This window comes from Bubalus kerabau, chromosome 11 (genome assembly GCF_029407905.1).
Source record: "Bubalus kerabau isolate K-KA32 ecotype Philippines breed swamp buffalo chromosome 11, PCC_UOA_SB_1v2, whole genome shotgun sequence".
Lineage (NCBI taxonomy): Eukaryota > Metazoa > Chordata > Mammalia > Artiodactyla > Bovidae > Bubalus > Bubalus kerabau.
In genome coordinates, this window is record NC_073634.1 from 43,334,100 (window position 1) to 43,346,162 (window position 12,063).

General features: G+C 41.6%; 1 long non-coding RNA gene across 1 annotated transcript; it reads left to right on the forward strand.

Moving 5' to 3' along the window:
• Nucleotides 1–4,449: 4,449 nt before the first annotated feature.
• LOC129623104 (uncharacterized) lies at nucleotides 4,450–10,976 on the forward strand. The gene is made up of 2 exons (XR_008700349.1): nucleotides 4,450–5,165; nucleotides 10,287–10,976. It is a non-coding gene; the product is annotated as an uncharacterized LOC129623104 (long non-coding RNA).
• The last annotated feature ends 1,087 nt before the right edge of the window (nucleotides 10,977–12,063 follow it).

Consider the following 12,063-nt stretch of genomic DNA (forward strand, 5'->3'; position numbering starts at 1 on the left):
TGCAACAGTTTCTGTAAAAATACCAGTGGTCTTGCTTTTAGACATGAGGTGACTTCTGGCAGCATTGTCTGTCCAAGCCCCAGCTACCACCACTGACAAAACGCATTGATTCTATCACTGCCCCGACCCGACTGCATCCTGAGCCTCTACTTTGAAGCTGCAGCTTCTTCCTTAGTACATTAAGTATATAGAAATCTAGGAACCCAGAATCATCTCATGCCATTCCTTATGATAATAAAACGAAATTTTATGAAAATTTTGAAAATTTCAAAAATTTTACTAAATTTATGAAACTGCCTGAAAGTTACACTAGTCAGAAGGTGATGAGTCCTAAGTAGAAACCTGATAGTCGAGGAAGTTATCCTAAAACGCAAACTTCTGAGATCTCTTCTCAACATATAGCTTCAGGGATGAAAACAAATAATATGTTGAGACAGATTGCTAAAGCTATGCATTACAAATCAAAGGAATTAAAATAAAGTTAGGCATTCTCTAGAAGAGTATTCACTATATTTTAAGGAAGATTTAAATGTATTTCAAAAGGGCAGCAGGGAAAAAATGGAAAGTTACTGATAGCAAAAATAAATTACCAAGAAATCTGTGCTGCTCTGCTGCTAAAAAAAAAAAAATAATAAAACTAAAACAGATGTTGACATCTACCTGATAGTGAATATGTTTCTTAATATTGATTCTGACCATCAAAAGGGAACCTACTCAGAAAGAATTCTGATAGGAATGAGTGGAGATCCCCAAAAGACAGACTTTAAAAATTCCTGATAGATAAAAGTTTGGTTACACTATGCCACCAAAAATCATCCAATCCAGAATGTTAGCCTATTTTGAGTAAAGACAAGGCATGTGTGTACCAACAGGTGTAAGTGTGACTGTTTTTGTTTGTGTATTCACCTGTCTATATACAAAAGCAAAACATCCAGCTCAAAAATGAAGTAATGTGAAATTTCCTTCGGTATGCTCTTCCAGTATATTTACTGAAAATATACTTAATTTACATTTGTTCATCTCTAAGCTTTATGTTCAGTTCACTGTAGGACCTGAAACCTAAGAGAAATGGTTTCAAAGGTCAGGAAAAGTTCTAAATATTAGCAACTGAATTGCTCATGAGTGTGTTTGCATCCATTTCAAAAACTGTTCACATGAAGGATGGGCTTGGCTTTCGAGAAAACATTTTGTGACTCATGGTTTATTTGGTACACTCACCATAGTTTGGGAGCAATGCTAATGTTTATGGATTATTATATATTTGTTCAATGGTGAGGTAAGTGACAAGGTCTAGTACCCTAAGTAGAAGACAGATATCAACTTGAGGCAGGAATTTTGCACCTGTTGGGGTCAGGGGGCTGTGGGGTGTGGGGCTGGGTGTGAGTGTGTGTGTGTGTGTGTGTGTGTGTGTGCACGTGTGTTTGTATGTGTGTGGAGTAGTCAATTTCAAACCTCCATTTGGTGATTAACTCAGTAACAGTTCTTAGCAGGCCATGTTCAAAAAGGAAATGTCAGTAACAAGGTTTCTTTTGTGAGTCCCACGGAGTCTTCTCTAGCCCTTCTGGTCAGTTTGTTTAGGTACTGGACCATTGGTCCATTAACACTATCCAGGTGAAACAAAGAATAAAACATGGCAACTAAATGATAAATGATGTGGAAAACAATATTCTAGGATGCTTGACATAAAAGACATCCTTGAAGGAAACCACTGATGAGGAAGAAAAAGTTGAAAAACTAGGGAAACTAATTTATTCTCATTCTGTGTGTGTGTGTACACACACAGTGTATATATATTTGCATTTAAATATTATATATTTTTAAATAATTTAATATTACTGACTTCTGTGTAAAACACAAATAGCCACATTTATACCAAAAAAGCAAGAGAGTTCCAGAAAAACATCTATTTCTGCTTTATTGACTATGCCAAAGCCTTTGACTGTGTGGATCACAATAGACTGTGGAAAATTCTGAAAGAGATGGGAATACCAGAACACCTGATCTGCCTCTTGAGAAATCTGTATGCAGGTCAGGAAGCAACAGTTAGAACTGGACATGGGAACAACAGACTGGTTCCAAATAGGAAAAGGAGTTCGTCAAGGCTGTATATTGTCACCCTGTTTATTTAACTTATATGCAGAGTACATCATGAGAAACGCTGGACTGGAAGAAACACAAACTGGAATCAAGATTGCCAGGAGAAATATCAATAACCTCAGATATGCAGATGACACCACCCTTATGGCAGAAAGTGAAGAGGAACTCAAAAGCCTCTTGATGAAAGTGAAAGAGGAGAGTGAAAAAGTTGGCTTAAAGTTCAACATTCAGAAAACGAAGATCATGGCATCCGGTCCCACCACTTCATGGGAAATAGATGGGGAAACAGTGGAAACAGTGTCAGACTTTATTTTTCTAGGCTCCAAAATCACTACAGATGATGACTGCAGCCATGAACTTAAAAGACGCTTACTCCTTGGAAGGAAAGTTATGACTAACCTAGACAGCATATTCAAAAGCAGAGACATTGCTTTGCCAACAAAGGTCCGTCTAGTCAAGGCTATGGTTTTTCCTGTGGTCATGCATGGATGTGAGAGTTGGACTGTGAAGAAGGCTGAGCGCCGAAGAATTGATGCTTTTGAACTGTGGTGTTGGAGAAGACTCTTGAGAGTCCCTTGGACTGCAAGGAGATCCAACCAGTCCATTCTGAAGGAGATCAGCCCTGGGATTTCTTTGGAAGGAATGATGCTAAAGCTGAAACTCCAGTACTTCGGCCACCTCATGTGAAGAGTTGACTCATTGGAAAAGACTGATGCTGGGAGGGATTGGGGGCAGGAGGAGAAGGGGACGACAGAGGATGAGATGGCTGGATGGCATCACTGACTCGATGGACGTGAGTCTCAGTGAACTCTGGGAGTTGGTGATGGACAGGGAGGCCTGGCAGGCTGCAATTCATGGGGTCGCAAAGAGTCGGACAGGACTGAGTGACTGATCTGATCTGATCTGAAAGGGAGTTTGATAATGTATATAAAGCCTTTTAATTTACTAATGTTAGAACTGTCATAATTTTATTCAGTTATCACCTTCCTTTGGTTATAAAAGCCCCAACTGTATTACCAGATGTAAAAGCAAAACCAAAAAATTCCAGTTTTCCTTCCTTTTCTTCTAGCCTACTGAATGAGATTCTAAAATTAAATTTCAATGGTTTGCAAAACTCCTCTCTCAAATTAAGGCAGAAGTGATTGAAGACACTTTTAGCTACACCTGCTCAACAGCTAATTTAATGCGAAAATGACTTAGAAATTGCAAGTGGTAGATAGAACAATATTGTTGGTACGAACTAAGAGGTAATGCAGTACAGACGGCTTGAGTAGAATCCATCTTTCATACGCTAAATCCTCCAACTTTCTTGACACGTAGCTTCTGTTTCAAATAAAGAATATGCTCAGCTCCTCACAGAGTAACCCACCCATATTTGGATATTCCCGCTTAGTCATGTATTGTGAAATGGTATGGTTAAGGACTAGAAAAATTATTCTCCTGCACGTATTTAGCATTAAGACAGTTTCTGTCCACTCTTACCTGTTCAGGCCACGTCGCCACTGTCCCAGCCAAGCTGTGGGCCGGCATCATGAGCGCCAGTCAGCGGGAGAGGTCCCAGCCAGCCTCCTGCAGCGCTGAGCTGGCCCACCTCTGGAATTGGGACCTGGTTCGCAGCCATCGCAGCGAGAGCTGCTGCTCACCAGCCACAAGGACAGCATAATGCGGTTCTGGAATGCGTCCGGTGTGGCACCCTGACCATCCTGCAAGCTGAGCACTGTTGGCCTCTTCCAGACGGACAGCAGGCATGCCAACAGCCTGGCCCAGGCCACAGAAAACGACTGCACACCCCGCCTTCCGCAGGATAGGCTGCTTCTAACCCTTCAGCAAAGATCTCTTTCTCAGAAAGGATGGCTGGCACTGCAGGCAGGGGGCTGGTGCAGGAGCTAAGTGATGCGTCTTCCAGGCAAGCGGTCAGCCAGACCAGCATGGACTGCCTCCAGGAGCCGGGGCGCTGAGCCATTGCCCTGACCTCCAGCTTCCAGTTCACGAGCAGGTTCAGCACTGGTTACCCAGGGCAGTCTCTTCTGTCTCGCAACCCACCAAGTGCAGCCTTATGGCTTTGGAGCTTTGGGCACAAGTCATGGTTTTGGTCTCTTTAACTTATCTCCGCAAGAGCCCTGGTCTGACCAAACGCACTCTTCACCCATGGTCGTGAAACGGCAGCTCTCTGGGATGAAGTCCACCTGAGGTCCACGTGTGCTACGCCCTAGCCGTGCACGTGACGAGAAGCTATTGGGGCGGTGGGAGAGGAGGCGGGGACGCGGCTGGGCACCCAGGTGCCGCTCATGCGCCACAGGTTGGGCCTTGGTGGTGGTGGAGGCGCAGAGCCGCCCTTGGCCCCACCTACGTACAGCAGGAGGCCTTTCAGGTCCCAGAGCCCGTGCAGGGAGAACGGGCTGTGCTCACCAGGTGGGCGGAGCAGTTCATCAGCTGTTCACCTGGTGGCCCAAGAGGGCTGTAGAATGCACAGGGCGGCACTGGCTACATTTGCTAGTGTGGCCCTCCAGGACTATGCTGACACCTGCCTGGCCTACCTCCCCGTCCCTGTCTTCTCGGTGCCTGGCCTGCAACCCCAGGTGAACTACTCCTGTAGCTGAAAGGAAGATACATCAGCATCACCCCCTGTGTCTTCAAGAGCAACAGCCAGGTTTTGCCTCATTTCCCCACAGGAGCTTGAATGCTTCTCCCTAAGCTCCAGAATGTCACAGAGCCGCTGGGCTCTCTGGACACTAGCTGGCCCCACGATGCCTCCTGCAGGCTCCCAGAGTTGCCAAAGCTGAGACAGGCTAACAGGGACCCCAGGCATCATCTTCGCCCCCAGAGAGCCGCAATGGAAGCCTTGCTTCTGCTCGCAGCAAGGGAGCTGACACCCCAGAGCCAGCCGAACTGTGTTCTCACCCACATCCACCAACTTGGCCGCCAGAGACGACACTACACAGGACACGACAGGGGGCATCACAGTGGAGGACATGAAGCGTTCCGTGGGCTCTGCAGAGCAATCTGAGAAGAATCCAGGGACCCTAGCAGAAGACAGGGCTTGAGCCTGTGCCATCGTGATAACTGAGGTAGGCCAGACCTATCCCCACCCCACCTACTGCCCTGATGACAGCTGGGATCTAGAACCCCCGGCTCCTTCCTGGTCCTGCACATGGACCAAAACCTGCTGACCTGTGGGCCCCAGTGGGACTTGCCAACCTTGGCCCCAAGTTGCGGGTCTGCACTCCACTCAGAGCCTCTGGGGCAGATTCAAACTGACTACAGGCAGTTGGCCACCCTGGAGCCCAGGTGCCAAGGGGAAAGAATAGATAGGGCTGGCAACTCAAGCCAACTCCCACTCCACACAGCGTCCTTCCCCCCTCCCTTTGCAAAGATAATATTTTCTAAAGCCTGTTTTGGGCTGGACACTCATTTTAAAGCTATTTTGGTAGAGGCGAGAGAGAGTGGAAGATGGATTTCCCTGTACGTTGTGCCTTGCAATTTTTTCCTTTCTTTTTTTTGAATTAGCAGTCTTAATATTTAGGGCTTCCCTGGTGGCTTAGACAGTAAAGCGTCTGCCTGCAATGAAGGAGACCTGGGTTCAATCCCTGGGTCGGAAAGATTCCCTGGAGAAGGCAATGGCAACCCATTCCAATACTCTTGCCTGGAAAATCCCATGGATGGAGGAGCCTGGTAGGTTACAGTCCAGGCTGTAAAGAGTTGGTTACAGCTGGTAACCAACTGGTTAACCCCTGGTAGGTTACAGTCCAGGGGTTGCAAAGAGTCGGACACGACAGAGTGACTTCACTTTCTTTCTTTCTTTTAATATTTAAAATAATGATTTTTAATTTTGAAAAGGAAAGCATTTAATGTCTCTTAAAAGGGGGAAAAGACAGTATCAATAGAATGAGCCAGAACTAATATTTTAATTATGCTTCTATTTTTACATGATTCTTTATACCCACCATTGTTACCCAGAATGTCATTGAGCTATGAGAAAGGTATCAGATACTTACTTTTTAGCCAAAACATTAAGGGCTTTATGCCTGCCTTTGGTAAGTGATGAGGTTACCCATGTGCCTTTGAGAAAATGCTGAGAAACTTTTCTGAGCCTCAGACAGAAAATATAAGTTGTGAAATTCTTTAATGGCTATGCCTTCCAAAACAGAACAAAGGGAAAGAGTTATTGAGGTAACTAAAACAAAGCAAGAAATACTGCAGAAAAAGAGAAAAATATTTTTCCCCAGGTCTGAATCTAGCAGCTCAGAACACATGAAGGAGATGAATGAACTGAAAAGGTATTTATGGTTGAAGAGATAGATGCTGAGCTATTATTTCTTGTGATGCTATGAGATATTTATAACAACAACAAAAAAAACCTCTTGAAAATGAAATCAGCACCCAGTTTCTCAGCAGCAAACAACCTTCAGACTCCACTAGCAACATTATACCTTAAACACAAGTGCATGTTTAAACATTTTAGTAATGGCTTAAATAAAATTTTGTGTTTTATTTATCAGCTGTGTATACATTCACATGCTATTTTCAGAATATTCCTTTAATAAACTTCTTTCCCCATACTAGAATAATCAAGGTAAACTTAGAGCAAAATATTTTCTTTTCAGACTGCTTCCTTATCCTAAAATGCTAATCAAATCATAGTATAAAAAAACCTTTAAGTGTGGTAGTTAATTTTTAAAAAGAAAATATTAAAAGCAGATTTTTAGTGGTCAGATTTTTTATAATCCAAAGAGTATCATGGAGTCAACTTTGAAAATGTGCTCTCTTACCTTTCTCATTTAAAATAATAATATATATATATGTATATGTATATATATATATATATATAAAGGGTTTGACATTTCCCCTTATAAACTGTAAGTTCCAGAAATCAGAGGACATTACTGGAACTTCTGTTATTTCACATTTTCCACTGAATGGCTTTCATGATCACATGGTCAGAAGACAATTACCACCATACTCTCCATCTTTAGGGGCTTTGCAGTTTATACCATAGGCTTTCAGTGTTTCTGTTCTCTCGGTATTGTTGCATACACAGTGAAAGAGGTGAATTAAATTGCTCTGGTGCATCAAGTGGTATCACATTGGCCTGAAATAATTCAAGTATCTCACAAAGCTCTTGGAAAGCAATCCTTTGCATGTAAAATAAATAAAACCCATCCAGTTGTAACCCTCATGAAACATTTTGGTAAAATCAAATGCAAGATATATTCTTTGTCAAATAAGTCTCAGTCTTCTCTGCCATATCAAAGCAGCTTGTTGACAAATGAAAAGTAAGTTATTGATGTGGTAAGTTTGTGTCTTGGTTTGCCTTGGGAGATTGTTCATGTGTACATTTGTTTGTTTTTCTTTGTTTCAGTTTGTGTTTTTTATTATATGATACCAAGGAGTTGATTTAGTAGTTTAGTTTTGGTCATGGTAGTGACTTAATTGGATATGTTGTTTTATTTGCAGGTGTTAAGCACACAGTCTTATAGACACAGCCTAAATGGGAACTGGACACACAAAAAGATATGAATTTAGGAAAAAACATACAAAAATAAGTATAAATTAAGGAGTTCCATAAAACTGATTCCAAATCCATCTCTGAATTTTTTCAGATTTCATGACATATTCCTTAAAGTAAAAGGCAAAAAAGAATGTTATATAAGAACATTACATCATATATCTTAAAAAATAACATCAAATTCACTATGGTTACTTACTTTTCCAGCGATAACCACAGTATTAATAATACATCCCTCCCCCATGTTTTTAAATATGACTTTGACACTACTCCCAGCAAAAGATTAGGTCTATGTGCCCTCCCTTTAAAATTATTAACGTGGTGACTCTTTTGACTACAGGGTATGGAATTTACAAAGCTATTGGCTTTTGTGACTAGGTCATTAAAGACCATGAAGTTCCTGCTTTGCTAATTGAAATACTTGTCTTGAAATTGTATACAAAGCCCAACTACACAGAGGCCACCATGCCAAGGAAGCCTAAACCCATCCAAGAGCAGAAACCACATGCAGCTCTGAAACTACAAGACAGGCGCCTAGGCAGCCCCAGTGACTTGGCCTCCTGCCTTTTCTAGGCCTAGTGCTAGCTCTAGTCCTCTCTAGCTGCAGACCCAGGAGACACCCTGAGCCACAACCTCCCAACTGCACAACTTCCAAATTCCAACCCACTGAAACCATGAGAAGTAACAACAGAGTAGTTGTAAGTCAGAGTTTGGGGAAAATTAATTTGTCAGTCATTTACTTAGTATCATTTACTTAGCTTCCCTGATTACTTACTTACCTTCCCCAATAGCTTAGTTGGTAAAGAATCCACCTACAATGCGGGAGACCTGGGTTTAATCCCTGGCTTGTGAAGATCCCCTGGAGAAGGGAAAGGCTACCCACTCCAGTATTCTGGTCTGGAGAATTCCATGGACTGTATAGTCCATGGGGTCGCTAAGAGTCAGAGACAACTGAGCAACTTCACTTTCACTTTTCACTTTCATGCATTGGAGAAGGAAATGGCAACCCACTCCAGTGTTCCTGAGTGGAGAATCCCAGGGACGGAGAAGCCTGGTGGGCTGCCGTCTGTGGGGTCGCACAGAGTCGGACACGACTGAAGTGACTTAGCAGCAGCAACAGCAGTAAATATTTTTGAATATCCACTCTGTGCTGGGCAATTATCTTAAGTATGAATAACTGAATCCTGCAAAGACTTCTCCCCCTACCAAAAAAAAAAAAAAGTTTAATTATTAATTAACCCCTTCATTCTCTGTGGTTCCATGGCTCTTTAGACTGGTTAAAAAAAAAAACACTTATTTCTCTTGTCCATATTGTATAAGTTGCATACATGTTTGGTTATAAATTTCTAAATTCAAGATCTAGATCATGGTTCATTTTTTTTCCCGCTCTAGTGTACAATGCACAGAAATTTTCAGTGACTGATATGTAACACCTATCTAGATAAGGACATTCAGTACAAGGAAGTGACACCACTATCCCACAAATTAAAAACTAATAAAGGTTTTCATACACGACTTCTTTAAAATGGCTGAAGTTTTGAATTCAAGGTAAAGAAGTCTTTTTAAAAATATGTGATCATTGCTATTAAGCTACTTATTGCAGCAGTCAAAAAGCAGTTTTCAAATATCCTAGTCATTAATAAACAAGCCTTAAGTTATTAAAATAACTATCCCTTGAACTTTTTTTTTTTAATTTGTCAAATACTCTGTTTACACAGCTATAGATCATTTTGTTCTAATTGTAGACCGAATCTGAAAAGGGCCCTGAATGTGATAAAAAGTGGGAAGATTTGGGAGAATGGCATTGAAACATGTAAAATATCATGTATGAAACGAGTTGCCAGTCCAGGTTCGATGCACGATACTGGATGCTTGGGGCTGGTGCACTGGGACGACCCAGAGGGATGGAATGGGGAGGGAGGAGGGAGGAGGGTTCAGGATGGGGAACACATGTATACCTGTGGCGGATTCATTTTGATATTTGGCAAAACTAATACAGTTAAGTAAAGTTTAAAAATAAAATAAAATTAAAAAAAAAAAAGTAGTGTCCTAGCCACCTAGTTACAATCTTCCTTCCTGCCACTAGTCTATGCTGTTGTACTAAATACTGAATCCTCATTCAGTGTCCATAGGCATGTTGAAAGGACTTAAGATTTTTAGCTCAGATGGAAAAAAGTCAAATGCCTGATTGTTTCCTCTAATTTGAAGCAAACAATTTAAAAACAATTCTGTTCACAAAATATATGTTTTAATTCATAAATTTAAGTTTTTAAAACTTCGTCAATTCAGAAAAGAAAATTCAGAGAAATCTCTTTTTTTAATCTCTTTCTAATTTTGAATAGAAGCAATCCAATCTTCATAAATACACATTCTTAAAATGTTCAGTTTTTGTTCATTTCTTCTAGTGTTTTGCCCTGGTTTGATCTACATTTGAGGATAAGATGAATTTTTAAATCCCATGAATTCTACCTCAACACTGCTTTCTCTACCTAACCCATTTTTCCCTCTTTCCATTAGTATAGTTCAGAGCCATAATATCTAAAAATTGAATAACAGTACAGGCAAACATTTATTGAGGTCTTATTTGTTTGAAGTTCTGTGCTGAGGGCTTTATACATGCTATCCTGTTTAAAACTTATATTAACATGGTGAAATAGATTCTAAAATTATTCCTATTTTACAGATGTGTAAACCTTGGAGGACTTGCAGATCTAGTAATTTGCCCAAGGTCATAGTCAAGAGTGCTAGAACCAGCCTGCAACTGGAGAGAAGGACGCAGAGCCCAGCTTTCCATCTTACTTCTCTAGCTCATGGCTGGAAGAGACTTTAAAATCTAGTCTACTCCCCATTTGATTCTCATTCTCCTTTGACATTACTGCAAATTGTCACAAGCCCGTGTTGAAACATCTCTAATGACTGCCATAGCAGTCTCCTATTTCTCAGACTCAGACTAATTAAAGAAGACTAATTGTTACCAAAAACTTGTCATAATCTCCCCTCTGCTCACATAAACAACTCATGTTTCTAAATGAAGCAAATATGACACTTCAGCGGAGAAGGCAATGGCACCCCACTCCAGTACTCTTGCCTGGAAAATCCCATGGACAGAGGAGCCTGGTGGGCTGCAGTCCATGGGATCGCGAGGGTGGGACACGACTGAGCGACTTCACTTTCACTTTTCACTTTCATGCATTGGAGAAGGAAATGGCAACCCACTCCAGTGTTCTTGCCTGGAGAATCCCAGGGACAGGGGAGCCTGGTGGGCTGCCGTCGGACATGACTGAAGCGACTTAGCAGCAGCAGTAGCAGCATGACACTTCAGATATCCTAAACTCCTTCCAAACCAGCTACTCACACTCTTCAACCACAACCTGCGTCCAGAATCCTACATCTATGGTTGTCCTCATGGGTATAATATCCTGTGTCCTCCATCTTAGAATATGGTTCCCACTGACTCTATCTCTGCTGCTGCTGCTGCTGCTGCTAAGTCGCTTCAGTCGTGTCCAACTCCGTGCGACCCCATAGACGGCAGCCCACCAGGCTCACCCGTCCCTGGGATTCTCCAGGCACGAACACTGGAGTGGGTTGCCATGTCCTTCTCCAATGCATGAAAGTGAAAAGTGAAAGTGAAGTCGCTCAGTCGTGTCCAACTCTTAGTGACCCCATGCACTGCAGCCTACCTGGCTCCTCTGTCCATGGGAGTTTCCAGGCAACAGTACTGGAGTGGGGTGCCATTGCCTTCTCCGGACTCTATCTCTACATACCCCGATTCTTCTTATCCTTAAAGAGCCTCTTAAAATTGACCCAGCTTTACCACACATTTTTTTCTGTGGTATGTTATAATTACATGAAGGACAAAATTCAGAAATCAGCAGCTGTGACTTTGCCTATCTTCAACTAATCTGTTTTGAGAATAGTCACAATTTTGTCTGATGTCTCTCTAAGAAACTTGCAGTGTTTTAATAGAAAATATCAAGAAATTTTTGATGGATGCATACATGTATGCTTGCAAATGTGGATAGATGGATGAAAGCATTCAAAAGAAATGAGTCCCCTTGTTTCTGCCTATATAAGTAATACTTCAAAAAAATGTTTGAATTGAAATAACTGGCTCTTAATAAACCCTTTAGGAGCCTTCACACTACCTTATGGTTACTAATTCAACCAAATGTGGTGAAATTGGACTTAACAGGCTTTTTAATTAATTGAACCAAGTTTTAATATTTGATCAGGTTGAGAGAATAGTGTTTCAAATTGTCTTTTGATAAAACCATATTTTTTTATGGTGTTTGTTGCTTAAACTCATTTGATATAGTGTAAAGCAAACTGGAAAACTGAGCAGTGGCCACAGGACTAGAAAAGGTCAGTTTTCATTCCAATCCCCAAAAAAAGCAATGCCAAAGAATGTTCAAACTACTGCACAATTGCACTCATCTCACACACTAGTAAAGTAATGCTCA